Below are 27438 nucleotides of genomic sequence, written 5' to 3' on the forward strand. Positions count from 1 at the left end.
TTTTACACCTTTCCTCTCCAAGCGTTCTGTTTTGTAATTGAACAATTAAAATATAGGTGGTTTAATTTGCTGATTGAGTGGAAATCAATTCTTTTCAGGGTTGATTTTCTTCCATATCAGCTAGGGGAACCAATTTTCCTGATGCCATGTAACTGACAGAGGAAAGCAGTGGGAGCATTTGCTCTTTGGGGAAATCTTGTCCCTTCACATCATCTCTGTGCAGCTTAATCTGTTTTGGGGAGCTGTGGTATCAGTATGATGCCCTTAGTTCTGTGGTTTTGTTTGTTTTAAACTAACACAAGTGTGGATTGCTGCTGAAAAGGCAGGATCTCATGTTTCCATGCCCATCCAATGTGCTGCCCCTTGCCCATCACCAAGCTTCTGCTGGACTGATTCTTGCTGCCACTTACTAGGGAAGTGCAATGGTAATCTCAAGTGTACAGACATCAGGAGAGGATGGAACATGAAGAACTTCGAGTAGTAACCTATTATTTACTTCCGTTCATAGCTGCTGTTTCTGGTCTGCTTGAGGTTCTTCCTGAAGAAGCAATCTAATATTAGTAAAGTATCTTTGGAATGAAGAAATGTTTTGCCTGATTGCTTCCAGTTCTGGTTTGATTTTGTAGTTTTGTGTTTTCTGCAGACACCACTAGGAAGCCTTGAGTTCATACTCGTTCACCTTTTGGGGGCTGTGGTTTGATTAGGAAAGAATATCAGAAAAGTAAAAAGAGGATGAGAATGTGGAAGGATGATGATGATTGTTATGATTATGAGTATTATTGGTAGGGTTTGGTTTTTTTTACTTCTTACTGTGGGTCTAGTGTAGCCCTGAAATCTGATGTATCTTAAAGTGAAGTAAAATAATCAGAGCAATTACCTGGTTTTGGTAGCACTGAAGTATTTCTGGATGTGTTCTCTGAAGTATTCTCAGTGGACATGCACGATTAAGGGATGTAAGTTAAGATAGAATATGTAATCTACATAGTGACTTCTAGAATAGAAAGCCCCTAAGTAGACAGGTGACTGCTGTCCACATCACAGGAGAAGGGAGACTGTATGAAAGCTATTTACACAATATACATATTCGCTCTCTGAAAGCTAAGTGAGCATATGCCTGGAAGCTGCACTAACAAAATAAACAGCTGAGATTTCTTTTTAACTTTAAAATAATATAACTACTGCCTCTAGTCAGTGTCATGTTGAATGACTTCTCTTTTGTGATCTGTGTGCTGGATTAATGCAATATATTTTATTTGGGTTCCTTTATAAACTATTTCTCGATGTCTCGTTCAAGTGCGGTATATGACTATACTTTGCCTGTTGTCCCAAATATTAAGTGATAGCTGCACTCTAGAAGTGTCTTTTTTTTTTTCAGAAGCTGTGCTTAACACCTTGTTTTCCAGTGTGCATGTGATTAAATGATTCAGGACCAGTTTACCGAAATAATAGCTTGGATCTGTCAGTCAATACCATCATGATAGGTATTGGTTGTCTAATATTTGATATTTTGTATCATATACTTGAAATGTTCTGCTGTGTAAAGCTAGTTTTTCATCTTTCTTTTGGCTGATAATTATTAGAAGTTGCTTGTTGGAACTATTTGGCTTAAACCAGAAGAAAGGTTTTATGTGAACTGAATCTGTTATTGAAGGAAATCATTAATTTTTAACTTGTTTCATAAGTAGTGATGTGTCTTTGTTTCCACTTCCCTGGTTAACTTTCTAATGTTCTGGTTGATTTTGGACAATTTGACAGAAAGACAGATGTACACAGAATTTTTTCTGCAAGTTCTGTGAAACTAAGGCAGGGGAGGAGAGGGATCCTAGGAATGCTCTGAGAAGACAACAATAAGATGGACTCATGCTACAGGCATTAAGGAGTTAATATAAATAAATCCATCCTTTAAAATGTCCTGAACATAAGAAATGTTTCAGTCAAACATAATTATATGAAAACTTAGCAGACAAGCCAGTGTTCACAGAATGGCATATTTAAGATGGTTGAAACCCTGGGTTTAATTCTGGGCAGAATAAAAGTAATTTTAATGTATATGTGTGTGTGTTTATTTTTTAAATATATGAGAATTCTCAGAAACAGCCAGAAGTCTTTGTAGTCATTAACTTATTTGCTTTGCCAGCTGTAGGAGCTTAATGCTGTCCAGCATCACCAGATACTTGTGACTGCAGTTCTCTTCAGGTATGTGTGAGATTTTTGGGGTGGCAAAAGTAAACTTCCTCTTGCAATGAAACAAGTGTGGGGACAAACAAGTTCCAAGGGAAGGCAGCACATTCTTTGGATTCAAGTCTTCTGCTCTTACCCAAACTTACGTTAGTAATGGTCTCAAATACTTTACATTTCTATAATTAGTACATCAGAAGTGTTCCAGTGCTGTCTGTTTTATATGGCTATAACACTGTCAGTATTCAAAGTGTTTTATGAATTTAATTAATACTCAAAGACACTCTTGGTGCACAAAACGGATTGAATTTTTAGCTCCAATTACATAAATATTTTTGTAAGCTCTTTACTTCTAGCTTTTTTCTTCTACTCAGTATCTATAATCTGAAATACATTCAGTCTAGCTTGTAAAGTTTATGTATAGTAATAGGTATGGATTCTGCAATTCTCTCCAGTGGAATTCCCCCATTTAAAAAACAAACCAAACCAAACTACCATAATTACTTCAGAAAACAGAATTTTTAATCATGGAAAACAAGCTTGTGATAAAGAATAATTTCTACCATTTCTATTTCATGCTTTTTCCCAGGTTACCCTGCAGGTAGCATAATAGGTAATAAATATGCTGACAATGTGAGACAGAAACCTCTCTATAAAGCACAATGGCAACCAGCCTCTGCTGTTAATGGCTACACTGACAGTCAGATGGAGACTTATTTGCTTGTCAGTTTATAGACATGATTTTTTGTATGATTTGCATAGTCTAATTATGCCTGTGGACTTTTAATTTAAATTAACCTTTTGCAGGCTCATTAAAATACATATCCTTAAAATGGGTGTACTTTATAGTCCTAACTGAGAAAGGAAGAAGTGTTTTAAGTTATGTAATGAATTTTAAAGTGTTGATTTTTGTTCAAATGCAGAAAGGATCTGTTCTCAAATTAGAATAGTCAAGTAGTGAAAAGAGTGTTATCAAGTAGGAAAGCTGCATTATGGATTTACCGTTACTTTCTGCGCTCTGGAAATAGTGTGCAATAGGTAGATGCTTATGTTGTCAGAATATGTAAATCAGGAAGGAGATGGGTTAATTGTCGATAAGGGACAATTTAAAATCCTTATGAGTTAAAAATCTTTTATTGAATTCACTTAAACCAATTATTAATAATTTATTATGATATTGACACATAAATCTCTCTACATTTTGCAATGTCATGTTTTATTATAAATACTATTGGCAAACAGTTCCAGTATACACATCTTAGATAAAAATCCACAAAGGAGCATATAAATTATGTGGATGTAGTTGATGCACAGTATTGAGGGGAGGAGGTGGTCTGGCAGACAAAAAAAAAAGATGCTTGAGAAAAGTGCAGTCTGCAGTTATGAATTATTTCATATAAATATTGCCTATGGCATGGATATTTAAAGAAGGTGAAAAGCCGAATATATTATGAGAGCTAATATTAACTGCCGCTTGTGAGCTATTGCAGCATGCTCAAGCAATTCAAAAAGGAGAGGACTGAACTTGGAAGCCTGTCTCAGATACACCCTAATGTTTTTTCTTTAGAAAACCGAGCTCAAGCCACTTTGTCTTTTGAAGAATTAATATGTGTTGGTTCTTATTGAAGTAATGGTAAAGGATTTTTCAGAAAATTGTGGATGTGGAGCAGTTTGCAGAGAGCAGCATCACGTTGGGCTTGAGAGATGCTGTGGGTGCTTGTTCAGCTGAGAGCTGGCCCCCCAGATGGCGCTGGCTCTTCTGGAATCACTGTGCTGGGAATTCTGTTGGGGCTATATGGAAAATGTATGCCTTTCAGGTGACTACTGGAAACCAGATGTTTTTGATAAGATTTTGATAAATGTATTGGGATCCACTGAGAATAAGATTTAACATGAAAATAAATAAAAATGACCCAGGGGAGTAATTCTATTTTATTTATATTCCTTAGCTCAGGTAGATTTATTTTAAAATTTTTTTTTGTTCTGTTTCTTTCTTCTAGCTTTCTTAAGCTAGAAGAAACATTGGACAATTTATCCCCATGATGAAATTATATGAAATGTTTTCTGTCCTTTTTTGAATCTAAAACCTTGAGCAACTCATACAGCACAACTGAATTTTCAAAGGAAAACTCTTTGAAGTCCTTTTTTCTTTTTTCTTTCTTTGTGTCTCTGTCTCCCCATTTCTCCATCTCCCCCCCTCCTTCTCTCTGTCTGTCAAGTTCAAGAGCAGCTCAGATGCCATGAATTAAGTGAAGCACAAAAGGGGAAAAGGAGACCCTTTTGAAGAACAAAGGCCTCCCATTAGGCTGCCGTGTTCTTTCTCTGACCAAAATTGCTCCCTACATGGTTTTTATTGCTGTCCACATGCTTGGCACATAAGGTAAATACAGTAGGACCCTCGTTACCTCACACTCTCTCTTCCTCTTCCCTCTTCAATAAATGTTTTGTCTCTTTGATGTCCCTAGTAATTCTTATACTGATTGTTCCCACCCTCATAAAAGCCCCAGGGGTAGTCATGGTGGTGGATAGCATTAGATACTGTGTAAATGCTTCCAGAAAAGGAGACAAACTGCAGCCAAAGAATTTATTTCAGGTGGAAGAGAATGGGAAGGAAATACAGATGTTTTCTTTTATTCTCAACATGTTGCCTCTGTGCCCCAGCTACACTTATGTATCTCAGGGAAGTCCATAATTTCTTCCTGTTTGTTTCAAAAATCGAACAAGGAAATAGGGCTAAATCAGAGTTATAAGGAAATGCATGCCACAAGAATTTAAAGAAACCTCTTAACCCTTCTTGATTATTTATTTTTCTTTGGTTTGGACAGCTATGTGTTCCAGAGTTGTGAAAAGTATCAGCTAAGGTTCAGACCTGGGTGGGTTTAAAATGTGAACTTTGTAGTGCTTACCTTTTAAAAAGAAATTAGTCAGGCCCTTTGAGAAGTTTAAAAATAGCACTGAAATGTATGCATGCATACACAAAAAGCTAAACCTAGTGTTAAGCACTGCATCGTAAACCTAAAATTACAACTAAACTTCTTAGTAATTAAATGACAAAATTTGCTAATGGTTTAAAGGGCATCTTTTGTGGAGTTGACTTTTTTTTTTTTTAATTTTTTATGGCAGAGTTTTACCAAATTGAAATAATTGATGTGGGGTAGCATAATTCCTGCCTAAGTTGTCTGGAAATTGTGAAGCATACAAGTATTTCTTGGGATTTGGAATTTCTCCCAACTTCTACTTCTTTCCAAAGAATTTACTTTCAAGGATATGTATTTTGTTTGGTATTTGTCCTTGCTTTCATCTTCTGCATTTTCACTGACATGAAGTATTCTTATTAGCTTGTGTAACACAGTTAAATATGTAATGATTAACAGAAAAATGCCCCACTGTTTTTATTTTTGGCACTGCTTCTTAATTCTACCATCTCACGTCCTGGAGTATACGCTTTTATGAGTGTATACTGTTATGAACACAATAATTCCAGAGAAAATGTCGACTAGGCTACTTAAAGAAATAACAGGGACTCTTATTGATGTATTTTGTGGATTACAAGGCAAGGAAAATCCACCTTGAAATCTGACTTTTCATGGAAAGTTTTATTTCCACCCCCTCTTGATCATGTTGCATAAGAAATTTTGCAATAAATGTTATTGAATATAATCAACCAGTGTTTTCTTCACTCTGTATGTGAGCAATGTTTTGCATACTCCCTTCCCTGCAAAGGAATCAAACTTGCTTCCCCATCTACTCGTAATTAGCCTACTTAGCTTCCTGCTGTGTGAGGAGGGAGGTGATGCTGGCATTTAATGAACTTTCCATATATAATTGGCTTATTATGATCCGTATTTTATGTGAGAATGGATTGTGTAACATGGAATCTGTAACTTCAGGTGCTCTGGTAGAACACTGTGTAGGCAGCAGTAGTACATCTACTTGTGGTAGATTTGGATGTGGTGATTAATGGCAGTGGCTACAGCTGCCTGAGTACAGAAGATGAACCTTTGTTCTGTCTTCCCCTCCCCCTTACCATGCACCATTTGTCATGGTAGCCTCTCCTATTGTCATTTAACCTGAGTCCTCGTACTCCATAGTGGAGATGTACTTGTAGTCATCTTGCTCAGCCTCACAAATCTGAGCCAAACCTTCCCTCCCCATCTGTCTGCAGGGATGTTCTGTTCACTGATCAGAGTGATCTTTGGCTGACACGGAGAGCAGATCTTCACCCTGATGCTGAGCAGCAAATTCAGGTCTTGACCATGCCAGGATGGTTACAGCAGCTGCTGGAAGTAGAGCAGTGGGTGAAGAGATGCAGCTGCCACATCCAGGGTATAGTTTACAGCAGATGTTGGTTAGTGTTAACTACCAGTCATGAGCATGGAGATGTGTTTGTTGGGAGCTGTGCTGTATCCTTAGTATAATGCACATACCACCACTGCCAAGTCTGTGAACCACTGGACTAAAAGGTTCCACATTAGATAGAATAAGAGCTTGTGGGGTAAGTGGGGCTGTATAATGCAATTTTGTAATACGATCAAATACTATTTGGAATTTTTGTTAAGATGAAAAGGAAGTTTTTATAGAAATACATTTCACAACACAATAAATGGAGTGGCAGCTTCTGAGTATTCCTTCTAACACTAATGGGAGAACGTAATGGGAGAATGATTTTTTTTTTTTTTTTTTCCTTTTTTTTTTCCTCCCCCGCCCCGGGCACATCTTGTAGATAACTTGTTTTAAATTCCATCAGATTATATTCTTCCTCATCTTTTTTCTTTAAGCTAACATAATGTACACCCAGAAGGGACCACTGTGAATTGTTGATCTTAATGTCTGCACAAAACAGTCTTAGGGCCCGAATTTTGAGTTTTATTTGGTAATTTCTGTAAAAAGATAAGTGATGCATAGTAGAAAGTACAGACTTGGCTTCCCTTGAAGACTTCTTGAAATAAATGTTGAAAGACCATCTTAGCAAGAGGCTTAGTTGTAATTATTTGGAACAATGTTCCTTACTTGTATGGGTACTGTGGATTTTCAACCATAAGGTCTTGAGGTGGAGCCCCACAATGGAAAAGGCTTACATTGCTACTCTTGAAATAAGCTGAACATTTTTAAGAAGTGGTGATGTCTGCAGAATGCTTTTACACCACCGTGGTGGCACTTGCACAAACACATTTCAGTTGAGAACCATGCCCTAGCTTCAGAAAGTGCTGAACGTTTCTTGCAGATACACTGATCTTCAAAACAGTTGAAATATACCTGGAATACAGAGCAAGATAATCTGGCCCTCCTCATGACAACACAGTCCCTGAACTTGATTGGGAAATGTTGAGATGGAGGAGGGAGAGGGTCAGATATTCAAATGGCAGCCCCCACTGCTGAGCCTGTGATGAGGGTCACAGGTGCCATCAGCAGATGGTTATGCTGTTGCCAAATACCTCTCTAGCTTCCATGCCAGTTTTTTTGCGTAAACTCCTGTGACTCTGTAGAAGAGATTTTTCTAAGAAGGTTTTAGTTTTCAAGCTTTGTAATTTGAGCATAGCTCTTGTGAAGATTGTCACTTTGCTATTACAGTTTCGACATCATAGCATGTTTGTGATATCCTGAATGCTCCTGAGTGTTAAGATACCATATGTGACTGAACCCTACAGATTGAATATTTGATACTTTGATTAAAAGGGTTTTCTGTAACTAAAACTCTATTCTGTAGTGTGAAGTGGAATTTCTTTTGCACTGATGCCACCAAAAGTTTCTTGGGTTTGTCTTCATTTTGAACTCTCAGTCGTTCAGGAAAGGCTCTGAAATGCTAGGTTGATTATTCTAGTCATTGAGCTTTTCGTGGGATCGGTCCAGGATAAAGTGGTCTATTACATCATTTACTTCTTGCCAAAGGACTAATATTTCATATTAGATTCCTAGTAGAGCTTTGAAGCTGTATAACTACTTTCCTCCTCATCACACAAAATAAAAAATTTGAGTTAAAACAAATACAATTTTCTGCCTTTAGTTCTTTCTTCGGTTTGCAGACAACAATAAGCAAGACTCCATGCACTGTAGCAAGCATTCTGAGTTCTCTGCCACTGAAATGGGCTCTTTTTCACCAGCTTGCTTTAAGTTATGACATGGAGATTATTCCTTTTATGTTCAAGTTACTCGTTTGCTGTATTTAGCATTTTTTCAGGCAGCAGCATAAAATGGGAACTTTGGCAAAAAGATCCAGTGTTGCATGTTGGGTTTTGAACACTGAGTAAAAGTTTCAAAGTTTCTTACTATTCTGCTGTGTATTAAATCTATCTCTTATCAAGCTTGTGAAGAGGTGGTTTTGTCTACTGACAAGGTTTTTGTTTTTGAGGGCAAAACAAAAAGTGAAATTAATTAGAAATTGGTGTAGCAAAATTCATTCAACCACATTCAGTAGAGTCCTCTTTGGTGGGTGGATTTTTCAGGCTATAGTGGTTTAGGAAATGACTGCCTGTCTGTTTTGCCATGACAGCGTGGTCTGTTCTGACTGGGCATTAGAAAAAAGACGACAGGACTTCACATACAAATAAATTACCTTCTGGTAACCACTTATTTTGAAGGGCATACAGTACTGTCCATGTATAAGAATGGTCAAGACCTTTTTGACTGTAATCTGCCTTTATTAAAGGATAAAGCTAATGTGATTTATTTTGTAGAGCTGCAAGCACACAGCTGTTTGACACAGGTTGTTGACACACAGTAACTTGTGGTGCTGGAGACTTGCCTTTTTTTGCATACCATCCCCTGGATTAGAACAAAAGAATCATTGTTTTCCATGTGCTTCTGTTTCTAGAGTCATCAGGAATGTGAAGACAGGTTCATTGCCCTGACTGGGCACAGGAGTGCTGGCTTCTGCCTCCAGCTCTGTTGTGGGTTTTTGGGGATGGTTTTGTTTGTGGTGTGGTGTGTGGGTTTTTGTTGTTGTTTTGTGTGGTTTGTTTTTTGTGTGTGTGTTTGGTTTTGGTTTTTTTTCTTCCTGGTGTGACCTTCATCAAGCTGTCTGATTATAGCATCCCTTCTTCCTTTTCCCCACACTTCTCTATTGCTTGAGATAGAGACAGTGGCAGCCAGTTCTGGAGCTTTTGGACATAATTGTTAAAATTAGTCTTGATTTAGTCTTGTCATTTTGGATTCTTTTGTCTCTAGTCACTTGACTATCTGATCTCAACAGTACTTGTCCATGTTTTTCAGGTCTGAGTGGTCTCTAAAAATTACAGCAATGCACTATCAGACATCCCAATTCAGATTACTTGTGTCAAATCCAGTGAGCTATTCTGAAGACTGTGTACTTTGTTAGAAAGTGAAACATGTAGTTGTTTCTTCAAAAAAAAAAAAAAAAAAAATCCCACTCCAATCTAATCCACTAACCAAACCAACCGAACAAAAACCTTCAAACAACAGAAACAAAAAACTGCTATACCAAAACAGTCTACTGACCATAATTCTTCATCTTTGGTTATTTTTCTTATCAGTTCTCACTGACACAGTCTTAAGTTATTCTTCCTCATTACACCCTGCTTGGTTTTACCACCCTTCTGTGGTTTTGGTGCTGCACATCTGAATGTAGAGATTTCTAAAGACTTATCTTGCATTCAAAACTATTTCTAGCTGATCTTTGTTCTGGGACTGGAATCAACCCACATGTCCCTGGTTTAGATCACTGTCACTGCAGCTGCAGTATCTGAGAGCCCCATGATCTTTCCTCACAATATCCTGTGAGGCAGGAAGGATTTTTGCAGATAATAAACTGAGACACTAAGGGCAAGTCTATAAAGATATTCAGATATAGTACTTCTCTCTTGTTGAATTATCTTGTTAAAGGTACCATCAGGCTCAGATGGGTGCCTGATTATCTCTTGTGGATTTTCTCATGGCATGCCCATATGTTAAAGTGGGGAAGTCTGAAACCAGGTCTCCTCTGCCTGAAGTTGATTATTAATTTTATTGTTAATTTTATTAACAGTGAGCATTATAGTTTTGTGGTTTTTTTTGTTTGTTTGTTTGTTTCTTCTTTCTTGATAGATCAGGATTTTCATCTTATAGGAGTATTAAACCCTTCCATTGGAATTTCATGCTGAAAGCAACAACAGTAGCAAAGAGTCATGAAATAGTCTTTCCAGATAAGACAGAACTAATGCCATATGCTGAATTCCTTTGAGCTGGATCCTTCGTTCTGTATGTATCTCCCTGCCTATGCTCTTATTTTCAGACCAGGAGTCTATTGTGTTATTTTTTGGATATGTGTTTTTAGTGTTAGAATTCAGGAAAATATGTTCTCAGGCAAGGTTTCAAATGCGGAACACTTCTTAAAATGTAGCCCTAAGCTGTTACCTTGAGAGATGTGAGGTGTCTATTCTTGGCTGTTCTGCTCCTGATTTTTTTCTGAGTTGCTAATGTATTTGTATGAGCAGATATTGTAACATTGTGTTGAAGTAACTCTCAGTATTCTTGGTGAGGTCTAGAGAGGTGTATAAATAACTTTTGCACTTCATAGCTGCGTCATGGTATTTGCTGTCTAGGATTCAGCACTGTGGTCCTGGATTCTGTTTCTGGACATAGTGCCCACACTGGAACAGAGTAGTCCTGCAGTATGCAATTGCACATCTAAGTCTCACGGATATCTTCCATATCCATACTTGGAGACCTTAATTAACAGAACTAATTACTGTTCCAGACTGATTTACGTTTCCCGGTGTGTATTAATGTACGATTTAAGAAAGTAGAAAAGAAATGAAGCTCTCTGTTTGTGGCCGCTTATCAGTTAAGTCTAAATACTCAGCTTTCTGTTGGAGTTATGGGCATGGCCCAAACAGTTCTTTTCCCCAGAAGGCATAATTTTCTCAGCTGAGAGAACATAGGTTTCCTAAACAGAGAATCAGTGCTGACAATCCCCTTAAAAAAAAAAAAACAAAAAAAACAAAAAACCACAACAGTGAGCAAAACTCACTGTATTCTAGCTTACTAGTGCACACTGAATGCTGATGTGATCCTAGGTGACCAAAAAGTAGCATTTACTGATGTGCTTTCTGTTAGTAGAAATACACATGCTTTCTTCTTGCAGACCTTTCTGAGAGGCCAGTCGTTTTTTTCTTTTACTTGTCTCATAGCCGGAGTGCGGCTTGCTTTGTCTTCCTTTGGAAAATCGCTGCCACTGTCTGCTGTGCAGGTTTGTTCTGCAAACACAGCCTGGGAGTCTTGGGAGGAGAGGGAGAGACTTGCAGTTCTCATCTCTCCTTGCCTTGCCTCTGGTCAGGCAGCCGATTGTTTTTCTGGTTTTGTTCCTCCGGGTGGCATCTGTCTTCAGGAAAAATTTCCTTATACCAGACTGTAGACTGCTCAACTGTGGCTGTCTTAGTATTGCTGTGTCCGACTGCTACGCTGGATTAATTATGTGAGCAGTTATGATGCAGGTGCTCGAAATGTTTGTGGCTGTTCAAAATGGAAGAGTTGCTCTGAAGTGAATTTCTTTCTCTTCCTCTGCATCCTGTTGTTGTTGTTTTTTGGTTGGTTGGTTGGTTTTTTTTAACTTTTTTTTACATTTTCCTGAACAAAAGATTTAATATTTCAAACTTACAGAAATTGTTTCTGTGCCACTTGGTACGCCTTTCCTATTTGTTAATGCCTTTTGTGATTGTCAATATTAGAAGGGGTTCACATGCCAATGCAGCATTCAGCTCCAGTCTTTTAAGCTTTACCTCACCTTGACTTTCTAGATGTATATTTTTTGTTTAATATTAGTCAGCTGTTTCTGTGCTGCTCAAAATATTATATTTTAACTCTGTAGAATTGACTCAATATTACTTGAAGGTTGTCTTAAATTCATTTCTTAAAGGACTGAAAACCAGTGTTCTTTAAAAGATTGGGTTACGATTACTTGATGTACAAAATTAAAAATACGTGAACAATGTGTCTGTACGCAGCTAGATGTTGCAAGATCAGCATGAACCTGACAGAGCCTAGAAGGGATTCAGCTCTTGCTAGGTAAAGACTTGAACAAATACATGGGACTTGCAGTGTTCCCCCAAAGGCCAAAAGAAATGAATTCTCTCGAATCAGAGTGTGATTTCTCTGGAAATGTTTGCTCCACTGAGAACACCTTCCCAGCATCTCCTGGGACTCGAACCATAAAGGTCTTTGGTTCAAAGGAAGCTGGAGTTTGCACAGGGCAAGGGTAGAGAAATAATTAATCCGGTGAAGACTGCAGAGCTCAGTTACCTTGTGTTTCATGGAGAACATGAGCATATGTGGTTGTATTCTGTGCTAAGTTACTGTATTGTTTTCTGTTGAAGTATTCTGATATTAATAAGGGGACAGCTTTAAGTTTTCACTTTCTTGTTTTATTTTATAGAAATGAAGGTTTTCTGGGCTGGGATAGTAATTTATGCTATTCATACCTCTAAAACTGACGTTCTTCATAATATAAAAACCAACTCGTAATGGTAAACAATCTTCCAAATACAAACCAGATGTGTATTATATAGTGTTTGTATTGCTTTGCCTATAGTAAGCTGCTTAAATGCTTGTGCTGCTCAAAAGTTTTGCTAGTCAGTGGCAAAGTTAATAGAACTTGCAGGTAGTCAGAACCTATTTGTGTATTAAACAAAAGTAGCATCACTTTTATGCTCTCTCTTTGCTCATAAGGCACAAGTTGAAAGTATGCTGTATAAAAATGGGCAAAATACTATTAAAATAATAGAAACATTTCCTACTGTTTACTGGTGCGTAAAATATACTGTGTAATGTATTGTAGTTTGCCTTCACAGGTAGCTATATTTTTTCAGGTGAAAACTGAACACAGCCAAAGTGTTGTGCAGCAGATACTGAATGCATTACTGAGACAGCTTTGCCTACTCCACTCCTGCTAAATTTATGTAAACTGTACTGAAATCTAAATTTTGTGGAAATGTGTGTGATGAAGCTTCCAATATTGTTTCTTCAGATGTGTTTTGAGTTTGTCTGATGTGTGTTGAAGTTCCAAGTACCAGTGCTGCTTTAAAATTAAAATGATTATTTTTGTACTTCAGCATGCAGTATTTTAAAAAGTGTGTTGCTCCAAGTAAAGGAAGGGAACTTTCTTATTCATTTTGAGAGAATTTATTGAGGAGGAAACTGTAATAATATTGCTTGTATAAACGTCTTCCTCTTCATGGGCAAGGTAGGGAAGTAGGAAGGAATGGAAGCTGGAACTTGAAAGTGGTTATTTCCGTATAACTAATAAAATTACTCCTCAGGTCACCAGGGTTGTGGAGTCAGCTGTTGTGTCCAGTGGATTTTGATTAAATTGGAGTGCAACGTTTTCTTTTCCCCTTTGTGCGAATCTAGTTCTTCGAGTCATGCCTTCCTAGAGCACATACTGTTTCAGCCTTTGTCTCAAGCATTTCCATTCTTTGTACCTGCTTTGAGCCCTAGGAATTTTTTCCATATACCTTGACCTTGGTGTACCATGCATTTGTGAAGCTAATAAGATAGATTTAAGAGAATGGCCTGTCCCTCGAGTTGAGTGTGAGAGGCTATGAAATAAACTCACAGCATATTATAGAATGGGAGAGAACAGAAAGAAATATTTAAGAGGAGGATAAATGTGCCTTTACCTGGTTTCTAGGTGGCAGGGAAACAGATGACATATTGACAAAAGGTCATATTTTCTTTCTTTGGGAATATATTTTTGTTGTTTGTTAAACTGTTTACTAGCTCTAACATAGATTTTAGACTAAAAGCCTATGAGCTTTATTAAACCTCATAGGTTGGCAGGATTTTTTGGGCGAGGGGATGTTTAAGCCTGCTTTCCAAAGAAAGTTGAGATTGATTATGCTGATTGTTAATCCCACCTCTTGAAATTTTTCGATCTGCTGTCTAGTTGGTCACATTTGTCAGGAGTGGGGAAGCCTCAAGGAGACTGGGTTCTATGTATTCCCCAGTGGATGGCCAAGTAGAAGAAATTCTGTTACTGTTCTCATACAAGGAAAGAACTCAGAAAGAATATGACTAATCACTTATTGGAAAATTAATGCAAAGAAGAGACCTTTATAAACAAACTTATCACAGGAGAAGTTCAATAAATCAGAGAATCTCATCCTTAATCTGTCGTGTGCATACATAATGTGCCCTTAAGGTAGGAAAATCTTTTGTATAGTGAGCTGTACAGTTACTTTTTTAATATCAGTCAGTTCTTTAATCCTATTCCTGGGAGACTGTACAAATTATCAGACTGGTAGAACTGAGGGAGTGGAGCAGGGGTGGAAACAAATGCAGGGGCAGGGAATTTGATTCAGAAGACATGGTTGCCAAAAGAAATGCTTGCTGAAAAGATGGCTTCTCTGCCACATGGATTCTTGTTCTGAGGTAACACAGATTTTAAGCTTTTCTGGAAATTAGGACATGCAGAACAGCTTTTTTGTAGGTGGAGTCTCTGGTGTATCAAAATGGTCAAACTCTTGCTTTAATCATAATCTGGTTTAAAAAAAAAAATCAACAACTGCAAAATACAAATACTTGGGAAAATAAACTTTTCTCGTTTTGTTGTCCATTGAATTACATTGCCACTGCCTGTATTTTTAAGAACATTTCTATCTCGTGTCCTTTCAAGGGAAAAAAGTTTTTACCAAAATGTGAAAATAATATTTATCCATCAAATTTTCTTGGAAGCTTTTGATCTGAGAAAGTAGATAGTATGTAAATAGATAAAGGAAAACTCTGAAGTTGAGCAGTGCTGTGCCAGCATTTTTCTGTGAACTTCCTCTATTAGAATATTGTATAAGATTCTAGTTCAACCCAAAATAAATGTGTTTGTAATATGGTGGGCCCTATCGTATTCTTCGCTATCTTGGTAAACAGTACAACCATCCTAGAAAAAACCAAAAAGTTAATGGATGCCTTTTCATTCTCCATTGCTGGTAAGAGAGTTGCTAGAACTCAGCCTTGTGTTATTTTGCAGTCAGGGCAATATATCAACCGATTTGTAACATGCTTATCAGCTGTTGATCAGTAAAACCTAATGAGTAGTTTAAAGAGATGAGCATTACTTCAGCTGTCTTGTGTCAGTATTGACAAAGCATGTCTTGATACTATGGCAGTGTCTTCTGTTGCTTTCTCTTGGCATGGTTTGATGCACTGGATTTTGCACATTGCCTTCTCTTTGAAAGAAGCTGAAAACATAAAGGAGCACAAGTGTGTTTTGCAGTGCAAGACTTCTGGATGGTCACAGTCTAGTGCTTTATTGTAGTCATCCAATCCTTTATTTGCTACCAATAGCAGCGGTGGTGAGTCGAGTGAGTCCTATATATGTGCATCTGATTACAAAATTATTTTTTAGGCACTTTAATAGTATAATAATACACTGCTGTTTCTGAAAGTGTATATGCTTAAGTTATGGTTCCAAGCACAGCCAAGCCAATGTAACAGCTCTGTGTAGCTGAAATGGTACTACCCTTACTCCTTACCCTCAGCCTCTTCATTTTGCCTACTCCTCTTCCCTTGGAAAGTCTTCTACCATTCTGGCAAGTTATATACCCTTCTGGAAGGGGCTCACTAGTGACAAAGCCAGTGTGACATAGCCAGTAATGGTGGGAAATCAGGTGGGGAATGTGGCCTTCTTTTAACAGAGGTGAGCCATCACATTGCTGTACCCATCTCTTCACCCTCACGCTGAAATTATAACACAAACCTTTTAAAGTTTCGTGCCACTGGAAGGACACACCATTTCCTGCCTGTCTCACACTGCTTCATGATTCAGCCCGTGTCCTTGTGTCTGTTTTCAGTCTTTGTCTTTCATACATAGCTGATTTAACTTGATAGGAAAATAATTTTCTGTTAGCTTTTTATCAAGTTAATTTTCTTCTGGATTGCCAAGTCAAGCTGCTTCTCCCTCCCGCTAGGTGAGCATCAGGGCCAGCATGAGGGAAGAGGTAGAGCTGTCTTGTTGTGACTAGGGGAAGGAAGGAAAATGAGGACTTTCTGTTTCAGTAGTAGACAGTCATTATATTGGTTTGGTTATAAAATCTACTTGTATTGTGAGGCTATGGTTTAAACAGTTTAAACCAAATTAGATTGATTCTGTTCAGGTCCACCCTCATCAGCATTTACTCAGTTGCACTCATCTGACCCCATAGTCATCCAGTTTGGGGAGCTGAGCTGCAGAAATTATTTCTCAGAAGGGTTAATTTTATCCCACCCAGTTCTTTGAACTCACTAAACTGACCAGCTGTGGGGTTGGTCTAATGCTGGTATGGCCCTATGGGAGATATGGCCAGGGAAAAAGGAGTCGGCTTACAATTTTGGTTGTTCTCACTGTCACGTTTATAAAATGTTTCAACTACTGCCACAGCCATATAAATTACGTAGATGAGATAATTGACATTGTCGTGGTTTAACCTGAGCTAGCAATATGACCACAATAGCCATTCACTTGCTCTCCTCCCCACCCTCCAAATAGGGGAGAGAATTGAAAGGAAGAAAGCTGGATTTAGATAAATGCAGTTTAATAAAATAAACAAGTACTAATATGCTACTAGTAAATATATATATATATATATATATATATATATATATATATAATAGAAAATAAAATACAAGATACTCAATGCAATTCCTCACGAACTCTGTCCACATCAAGCAACCACTCCCAGGAAGCAGGACCTGGTCCTGAACAGCCAATTCCAAAGACAGAAAAGAGTAAAAAGACAGGCTCGGAGGCCTCTGCAAAACAGCAGGATGGCAAAAGGCCAAACTAAAGAAAGTCCCAAACAGAACTCCCCCCCAATAGGTCTCTGTCTTGGCTCCAGCAGAGATAAAGCAGAAGAACCCGACTCTCCTTAAATATGAAGCATGACACTGATGGCATGGAATATTCTTTTTGATCAGTCTGGATGTTAGTCAAGGTCTGCCCAAACTATGTCCCCCTTACTAGCCACCTCATGCCTGTGGGCAGAGCGCTCAGAATGTCCTTGGCTCTCAAACCAGAGCAATTAAAACATTAACTCTGTGTGTTATCGTCTTGTTCTCAAACTGAATTCAAATGACAACTTTGCTAGCTACAAAAAAGGTAGGTTTCTAAATGCATTAAGAAAATTAACTTGTTTTCAGTCAAACCAGCACAACATACATAATGCTAAAAAGGAGATGTTACATGAGTTAGACTAAGACAATGTTTCTTCACTGCTGAGGAAGATGGAGTTACAGTGAGAATAATCAGGAGTTTGTGAAAAAATATGCATCAACAAAGGAGATAAAGGAGGCTCTAACAGGTAGAAGGTACTTGACTGGGGTTTCTGGGAGTCAATATGAAATGTTGTTCTTGGTATGTTCCAGGCAATCATGTTCCCATGGTGATTGGAAAGCACTCAGTTATCCGCCTCTTGTGCTGGACTCGTATTGGACAGATGGAAATCAAAATACAGATCTTATACTTCTTGCATAATTAACATTTGCATCTCACTGCTGTGAGATGTAACTGAGGCCAAAAGATTAACAGGATCAGGAAAGAAAAGGGATTATTCATTTACAGTACATTATGTTAGGTTAAATGAAAGCTTTGTAAAGCCTTTGTATAGAATTGAAAAACCATTATACAACAGGGAACAAATAAAGTGCTAACCAAAGGGGATTAGGAAGAAACTTCTCTCATAAGTAGGCTATTCCATGGGTGTCCACTGTGAGGTTTCTTGTACCTGGTATTAATCACAGGCAAGTTTTAGGCTAGGCAATTCATCCCTTTGAAGCAGTTCTTATGACCACTTAAACAGATGCTATCTGTTGATTTGAGTAGAAATGTGTAGATGAAAAGACTGTTTAGGGAAGCAAAGCTTGAATTTAGTTATGCACAAGATCTCTTTCCAAAAGAGAGAGCCTTTGGGGAAAGGATAGGGTCTACCATAATCAAAGCAGAACCAGAAACTTGACAAAGAAACAGTAGCAAGGATGGTTATTTGTAATAGGAGTGTATGATGAAAATTGTAGGTGAGATTTTGGAATGTGAAATCTGTGCTGAGGAGGCCAGTGGTATTAATATTACCACTTAGAGAATTTTAACAGCTAAAATAGTGGGCGCATGATTTAGAACTGAACATAATCTCCAGTTTTAAGTGTGATAATAAAAATCTATTAGTAAAAATTGGTGTTAAAAACAAGGTGAGCTCAACAGCAGTAAAAGGGGCCATACTATGATATTGTATGTTTCTGTAATGAGGCAGGACAAAAAGAAATAAATTATTAATGTGACTTTGTCCAGGTTCCTGTATAGGTTGGGAAATAACATATTAGAGAGCAGTGTAGGGGAAAGGGACCTGGGAGTCCTGGTGGACAGCAGGATGACCATCAGCCAGCACTGTGCCCTTGTGGCCAGGAAGGCCAATAGCATCCTGGGGTGTATTACAAGGGGGGTGGTTAGTAGATCGAGAGAGGTCCTCCTTCCCCTCTGCTCTGCCCTGGTGAGACCCCATCTGGAATATTGTGTCCAGTTCTGGGCCCCTCAGTTCAAGAAGGACAGGGAACTGCTGGAGAGGGTCCAGCGTAAGGCAACAAAGATGATTAAGGGAGTGGAGCACCTCCCTTATGAGGAAAGGCTGAGGGAGCTGGGTCTCTTTAGTTTGGAGAAGAGGAGACTGAGGGATGACCTTATTAATGCTTATAAATATATAAAGGGGAGTGCCACGAGGACGGAGCCAGGCTCTTCTTGGTGGCAAACAATGATAGGACAAGGGGTAATGGGATCAAACTGGAACACAAGAGGTTCCACTTAAATTTGAGAAAAAACTTCTTCTCAGTGTGGGTGACAGAGCACTGGAACAGGCTGCCCAGGGAGGTTGTGGAGTCTCCTACTCTGGAGACATTCAAAACCCGCCTGGACATGTTCCTGTGCAACCTCACCTAGGCCTTCCTGCTCCAGCAGGGGGATTGGACTAGGTGATCTTTTGAGGTCCATTCCAATCCCAAACATACTGTGATACTGTGACTGTTAATTTAATAGTCAAACTGATGATTCATTCTGCAGGTAGGATAGATTAGATGTAAGCTGAAGTAATGCTCTAAGATTCCCAGCTTGCAGATTGAAAGGGGAATTGTGAGGAACACTGTTTGGAAGGGCCTTCCTGATGTTGGAGTGTACCTGTTGACTGTTGCAGCCAAATACATAAGAGAACAGATCTCAATGAAATGCACAAATACTGATGGCTGATACTTGTTAAATAATATAAAAATGAGGGAAATCAAAGAATAAGCTCAGTGATGATGACTCATTTAAATTATACCTCTGCTACCTGGTATCTATTTTCCATCAACAAAAGCTACTTGACAGACAAGTAACTGTCCAAACTCTGCTATTTAAAAGGATGCTGTAGATTATAAAAGTTTATTGTACGATGAACATAGTAAATTCTTTACATGGCTTCCCCCCCACCTCCAGCCCACCCAGACGAGTCAGAGAGGAGTCCAGCTGGGAGGTCTGGTCCTCAATAACTTTCTGCTGGCTTGGGAGACTAGGAGTCCTAGCTACAGCTTCAGCTTAGTCAGTTTGCTCACTGTACTCTCCTTCTGAAATAGCAGTCTGTGTTTTCTCTCCAAGATGGTTATGTCCTGGTTAGCAAATAAGAAACACAGACAGTAGCATGGTTTGGGAAGCATTGTCTGATGTAGTCATGTGAAATTACAGTATCTACCTTTCTCAGGCTATTGGGAGTACAAGTACACAAGGAATTGTTTGGAACAATACCCTACCTTATTTTTCCAACTGATATTTAGCAGCTGATAAAGCTAAAGCAGTGCCAATAAATTCCTCTGCTGCAAAATTTACATATAACACACATAATTACGGTTGTAAGATACAGGATGAGTATTTATGCAGATAGGATTTCATGAGGCAAAGTGAACCACCATAGCAGCTTGCTGTCAAAAGAAGCAGCACCTCCTCCTCCTCTGCTCTCCAGCTACCCCTTGCTTCTGTCTTAGCAAGTTCTTACACTAGTTAAACATTTCTATGGCCTGATGAAGCAGTGCCAAAACACCCGACCAACTCCAAAAAAGAGGAAACAGTGAGATTCTCCAGCCCTGGCCTTTGGTGAGAACTTGCTCTTAGGTGGGCTGACCAGCCCCTGGAGCTGTAGTCCACAGGCACTTTTTGAAACATGCAAAGGTGAGACCTTACATTCTGACATGGATCACTCACAAGTTTTCATACTTCTTAATTTGTTCTAAGAGATCCTCCATCCCTCCCCCACAAGTTTACTGAGTTGAGCTGGCATGACTGAAAATTCCCTTGTTTGCTCATCAGGAAAGGGTCATACATGTTCTTAACTCCGTAACATCAGGGTCACAAGTGAGAATGCATTCTTTGAACCTGGTTGGATACTTACCTTCCTTTGAGTGACCTTAAGTGTTTCCTAAAAACAGAGAAAAAATGCTGTTCTCAAAGTAAACAGGAATGGGGGAAGAGAGGAGTGCTTGGGTTTGTTTTGAGTTGAACTTCTAAAATCTGCAGCATGAGGCAGCTTGCATTTAGTAATATACAGTGACTGGAAAGGATTTTCTCTATTTGTTGATGTTACGTATTTGTTGATGTCATTCAGTAAATCTTAAAGTGGCCAAGGAAGCTGCGGGGAAGGGGTGGAAAAATGAGTGAGTCAATAATGTGAAAAAATGGGGCAGGTCTATTTCAAAAGCTAGAGGCCAGTTGCACTTATGTGAGTGACTAGGTAATTTTATTTGCTCATAGACAATTTTTGGTCAATAAAAATAATCTAATGTCAATTTATATGATTTTCTGGGATAGGAGAGAAAGTCTTTTCAGATGAATTTGCTGTAAGCTTTCTCAGTTCTTGTTAAGATTAAAGCTTTGTTGTGTAATTGTATTGATAAAATGCACTCTTTTATAATGTATCTGATTTAGAATGGCTTACTTCATTGATTATCAAATTAAAGTGTTACAAAATCAATAGTAACACCTACTAAAAGGATTAAGGATGGGATAACTGAAAAATCTCAATATAGCTGTTAATGGAAAGTCAAAACCTACTAGCTGTGTCTTTTTCTTCAGGAAGTACTCTTCTCTATCTGCCAGTGCTAAAGAAGGAATGTAGAAACTTTGGCAAAGTTTTCAGAGGATGCAAAGATTGGAGTGGCAACTATCAGATTAGTTACTACAAAGTGATCTAAGATTTGCTGATTTTTCTGTGAAATGAACCATGTATTTAATTTAGCCAAATACAGTGTCTGCTAAACATCTAGCAAAAGAAATGTAGACTCCACTTTTGGAAGAGGAGCCTGTACTTTGAAATACAGACTCTAAAAATGAATTAAATTGTGATGAATTGCAATCTGGAGTGAGTGGCTTTTAGAGTGAGACTGTACCTATGATAACAATTACAATACCTGAATTATAAATATAGTTGGGACTAATCTCATGGTGCTGCTAGGAAATTGTAACATCAGAAGAGTTGCTAACAAAACCGAAGTTGTTTCTGAGAACAGTCGTGATGGATTCAGAGTATGCAAGCCCTGCCAAACTGAATTTAAATTAAGAATCTTTGGTTAAACCAAGCTGGGCTGAGTGCATGTGGACTTGCTCGCAGTACATAAGGGAACTTCTGTTTGAGGAAGCCTCTTTAACCAGCCGAAGGTGCATAACAAGTTCCAGTTGCTGGAAACTGATCCTAGGTGAGTTCAGTCTTAAAGCATGCCTTATACTTATAAAAAAGGGACTTCAAGTTAACAGCTAATGCTGAGAAAATGGTATAGCTCCATCTCTTGGAGTGTGTTAATCAGAATACAGTGTTTTTCATCTAATCCATCACGTGGAAATTGAGGCCTAAATTACACAGAAGAGCTTAGTAGTCTCCTGTTATTAAAAAATGCTATGCTCACCTCCAGGTCTCTTCAGAAGTCAAAACTATTACCTGTGTTGTAACCTCTTCCCTGTTACCTTTTCCCTTCCCCTCCACCCCCAATTTAAGTTGTTTGGAAGTAAGTACCATGTGTAGGGTTAGTGCTGATCTGTCCAAATGACATTCTAATTATCTGTGGGCAATTTCAGGGTAACTTTGTCCTCAGCATGCATCAGCTGCCATGAATAGAAGCTATAGCAGAGGTAAGAGCTGTAGAGGACAGAATCAATGTGTGCTTAAATCTTCTGTATTTTTAAGATGTACAAAGCTTGCCTCTTTGGTATAGAAGACATATGTGTGTGTGCACATCCATGTTTGAATTTGAAGTATCTCCTCTTTAACACCTGACATTACATATTTATTTGTCAGACCAGTATTAGCTGGTACTACACTTGAAATTCTTTCAAAATGACATGTTCACATCCAGTGTAAAATCTCTTCATTTTTCAGCTTCTCAGATTTCAGACTCTGTCGTCTGTACATCTGTTTCATTTATTTCTGTAAATTGTGTGAACCTATTGCTTGCAATACAGACCAAGAGCCTTTGGGTTTTAATTCTTCAGCTTTTGTTAACATATGCTGGTCTGTTCATGTTCATATATATGCTTCTTAAAGCTTATACTATGCCAGGCCTGTGAAGAAATACTGCTTCTTTTTCCCTCTAATGAATTGTGATTTTTTTTTTTTTTTTTTTTCCCCCCCCAGTTGAGTGGACTTCACAGTCATAATTTTTAACACTAAATGGCATGTTTCACTTGCTTGGTGGTTGTACCCTGTTAAAGCTTTGTGTGTTTCCCTGGTCATTTTAATGCCACCAGCTCAGCTGTTTCATTGAAGTACTGCTGATTTGTCTGAAAAGAAATTTGGAAGGGAATGCAGAAAGGGTAGAGAAGAAAACTAAAATTGCTTGAGCAAATGAGCAGTTTTCAAGTTAGTGGTAGACTAAGATGGGATAATGGATAAAGCTCACAGGTGTGCAAAGTCTTACATATGTTGATGGATGAATAAAAATTATTGCTAACTCCCAATATGCACAGACTGCTCTTGTTTGCTTGTATTTCCCCTTTCATACATAAATTAATAGACAGCTAGCCTAATGGTGACCTCTTGTGTAGTTAGAAGCTGAATGTTCCTGGGTAAGCTTGCCTTGCCCTCCTTGAAAAATAGGAATTGCTTGCAGGGAGATGTACAGGTACAAAAACAGGCATTTTGTAAAGTCGGCACAAACAGAACTGACTGATACTATTTCTTATCAGCTGCATGCTTTTTTTTTTGGAAACAGATAAGCATCATGTTATTTTGTTAGTCAGATTTCATAAGGAAGAAGACTTTTCCTTTCCCCTCTTCCTTATAAACAGTTGGCCAATTTTGACCAAACTGAACAAATGATATTTCAGTGACACTAAGCTCCTGTAGTTTTCCTGGAAGAGGTGATTAAGTTAGAGATAAGATCCTGACTTTATATGCAGTAGTATAGGCACTCTTAACATCCCAGATATGAGATCTTTTTAATGTTATGCTTTTTCATGGAAATAACTCCTGCGTTTTCGTGCTCAACAAGTAGTCAAAAAGCAAATCAAATGCTAGAATTTACCAGGAAAAGAGCAGAGTGCAAAGCAATACAAGAAAAAAATAGCATTGTACCACAATCAATTACTGCTGCTTTCTCCTGGGTACTGTACTCTGCAGCTCTTCTCCCCCTACATGAAAAAGATGTAGAAAAACAGCATTACGCAGCATTGTAAGGAAGCCATTGATGCCCTTTATGAACAACTGTATAGGTTAGAGATTTTCATCCTAGAAAAGATAGAGCTAAGGGGGGGATATGGCAGAAGTCAGTTAGGTGTCATGGAGGGGTGAAGAGAGGCTTACAGTTCGCAGTCTCTTTTTGTGCAAGTCATGCTACAGAAAAAGATTGATTCAAAACAAATAAAAAGTTCTTCAATGTGTACTTAAGCTGTGGGATTCCTTGCTGCAGGCTGGCTCCTGAAAGTTTACAGGGGCTCCTGTTGATACAGATTCATTGGAAAGAAAAATCCTTTGAGGGTTGCTTAGTGTTTATTAACATCCTCTGCCCCGAGAAGTCTTTGAGTTGTAATTTGTGGGAGGAAGAAAATTTGGAGAGGAAGTATCTTATATACCTTCTATGTTCCCTCACTCTACGTAAACATCAGGATTTGGTTTCTGCTTCCCATCTAGCTATAGGTTATTAGCTGGAATACATGGGCCCTTTTCTCTAAGCCTGTGAGGTTGTTCTTACTTGCAACCACAGTATGAGGAGAGATGTTCCATTCGTGGCTATGTTAAATGAAAAGCAGAGAAAGTGTTGCCCTTATCTTGTCGGTTGACCAATAAGTACATGCCCATGACCAGTCAGTACACCCATGGTTCCAAATGAGCCTCAGTGCCTTCCACCTGTTGTTCAGCCAGCAGATATGGAAGGGGACACAGTGAGAAGCCTGGGGTGCAGCTTAAAGGAGAAGAGTTGCAGGCTTGGATGTGGGTGAAAGCAGCTAGCTACATGTGCAGGACACAGAAAGGAGTGGAATGAATAGAAGGTGAGATACGTGTCTGTAGGTAAGGAACAAGGATAGCATTTGTACATGATGGACTATTTTTTGTTAGTCACAGGGTAACTTCAGATTTTTAGAATGAGACTTAGAAAGCCGATACAGAAAGAGTACAATTAAAATTGGAAATATTACAAAGCCCTTATCAGAGAGCTACTGTCTTGTGGAAGTCTAATTTGACCAGAAGGATTTGTATTTGGGTTTGACTTCTCTCTTTGAGCTGTTTATTCTTCATAGCAATGTGCAGAATGACAGGGATTTTCTAAATGGTGTAGTATTCCTTATACTTCAGTATTCTGCAGCAGGAGAAGCCATTTCCTTCGCAGGCATCATCTCTTGTAAATAACAGATACCCGCCTTACATGCTGAGCAGTTGCTGAACTACGAGCTTATCCAGAGTTTTATTTTCCTGTATTAATCAAGGAAAAATGGATGTGCTTTTTAGTAGATGTTTCCTTTACAAGATGCCGTAATTGGTATTTTGCTCACTGAGTGTTTAAACTCTGTAGCCAATATGAAGCAGATACAACCTCTTTCTCATGGCCAGCTGTGCAAGTTGCTATGGGAACTCGGTGGGGACTATCTGCAGATTTCTGCTCTGGGGACCACACCTGGCTTATTTGCATTCAATTTAAGTTGGGGAAAATTCAAAAGAAGAAAAGAGGAGTGGAGACTAGCCAGTAGGCAGGCAGAAAAGGGTTTGTCATTTTGAGGCTGTCACATTGGCTGGAAAAGCTGCTCGTATTCATGGTTCTTGCAGACTCATGCAGGGTTCTGAATTTTGTAGCCTTTTTCATGCATTTTCCCAGTGTTGTGAGGCTTGTTGGAAACGTGATGTCACAAGGGACTTCTTTTTTTTTTTTTTTTTTTTTTTGTATTGTTGCCTCTAACTTAGTTAAATCCCAGAGAATTTGTTAACTTTCTCTGCATTTTTAATGAGTAGTCTCTGTGTGATGGTGAGGGATTGTGAAGGCAGTATGGAATACAGTCATTCTTTTTAAATGGCATGTTAATTTGACTCTGTGCAATAGAGAGTGTTGCTGGAGAGCTTAGTTTGATTTCCCTCCCCCCCCCCAGCTTTTTCGTCAGTGACTGACTTCCTAAAAAGGCTGTGGAAAAACTATAATTCAAGTCAGCACAGCAGTGGTCAGCCACAGCTCTCAGGCTGTTTGTGGCTGGATATTTGTGGAAGATGGTGATCTGACACTAAGTGTTTCGTTTCTTGCTTGCTCATTCTCACTATGTCCGTTTGCCTTTTGACCAAGACTGGACAAAATGGATTAAAACAGCACTGGATGCCAAATTAACAAACTGCCTCGGTACATTTCTGTAGGAATGTCTTACAGGAACATGTAAACTGTTTTCAGAACAGGAAGCTTAGAAGCTTTGAGAAATCTGGGATTACCTCATTACTTTTTAGATGTATTTTTACTATCTGTATAGTATGTATAATATACTGTATATACTGTAGTATATGTGTTTTATATAAAACACAAAGTATGTCTGAATATATAGAAAGTATATGTGTTTATATATAAAACGTATAAAGTTCATGTTTGTGTGTATGTGTATATATATATATAAAATATATATATATATATAATAATTCTGAGGGTTAATGAGTGGTTATTTACCTGTAAATGTTTTCTGTTCTCATCTGTTGTAATGTCGCCAGAGCCTTGGTGTCCCTTAAAGATTAAAATATTCAGCCTGTAGTGATGCTGTAGACCAACATACAGGTTTTTTCTATAGGTGCTTCAGACATTTATAAGGTGTACTTTTTTGTTTATTTGATACCGCTTGGTCTACTATGTTTATTAGTAGTTATTTTTAAATTCTTCTGTGAAGAATTCCTTGAATTTGGAGGTTAGCATTCAGGCCTATGCTAAACTCAGCCAGGTCTATGCTAAACTGCTTACCAATGTAATTTTAGCTGTTGCTCTGCTGCTGCTTCTGTTAATTTATTGTCAACACCCCTTGTAATGCCTTTTTACCACATCTGATGAAAGTAAGTGATTTTAAGTCTTACAGTGTAGGAATCACATCTCCAATTTTGAGCATGGAAATGGTGTGTGCAGGGAGACCAGAAATCAAAAGGAGTATTCTCAAGAGTAGAATTGGAGGGGTATATGCATATGTAAGTATACTAACTGATAAGAGCTGTCAACATTAGGTCTGAGAGTCGGTGTCTCAAAGAGAAAATAAATGGTTGTTGTGAGATTTTATTTTCTTCTATTTGTCACATAAGATGCATTAATAGGGTTCATAAGATGAATATGTAATTTAGGAGTGAATTTAAGCTGTAGACAGTAAAAGTTTTAAGGAAATACTGCTGTTGTAAATTCTTGCCCATTTGTTCTTGCCTCCTTGGTGTCTTTGTGCTTCAACAGGGTAAATATTTCTCCCCTTGGATGAAGAAGCAGATTTGGGTTAGTATTTTCTCCTTGTGATTGGAGTAGTTCTAACACAGATCTTTTCTTTGGGCTAGTTCTGTCGGTGGCAGCACCAGGGAGAAGGCAGTATGGAGGTGGGGGTAAACAGGGCTGCAGGTACTGGTGCTCCTGCTGGCTTTTTGCTGGCTCAGTGTTCGTGGCCCGTAGTTGTAGTATTGACAGGCATTTAGTTAAGGTCCTAAATGTAGTGTCCTGGTTTTATCTTTTCATTTCTATGTGAAAAAGGTGAGGTATGCATATATGAAACTTGTGTTTTATTGAGAAGTTGGCAACTAAGAATTAAAATGTTCTGGCTCTCACTTTAAACATTTTTGTGTTAGGTTTTTGACCTGTTTATTTCAGTTTACT

General features: G+C 38.4%; 1 protein-coding gene across 5 annotated transcripts in view; it reads left to right on the forward strand.

The window, feature by feature from the left end:
* The window catches only part of POU2F1 (POU class 2 homeobox 1), a gene marked incomplete at its 5' end in the record, with an annotated part of 111605 nt that overhangs the window by 26469 nt on the left and 57698 nt on the right, over positions 1 to 27438 (forward strand). The window contains one exon of one of the 5 annotated variants that reach the window (XM_080362967.1): positions 4447 to 4558. The exons of the other annotated variants lie outside the window; for them this stretch is intronic. Of the gene's footprint in view, positions 1 to 4446; positions 4559 to 27438 lie in introns of those variants that run through there. 5 annotated transcript variants of the gene reach the window in all.

The sequence above is a fragment of the Nesoenas mayeri genome (genome assembly GCF_963082525.1).
Source record: "Nesoenas mayeri genome assembly, chromosome: 1".
NCBI classification, from domain to species: domain Eukaryota; kingdom Metazoa; phylum Chordata; class Aves; order Columbiformes; family Columbidae; genus Nesoenas; species Nesoenas mayeri.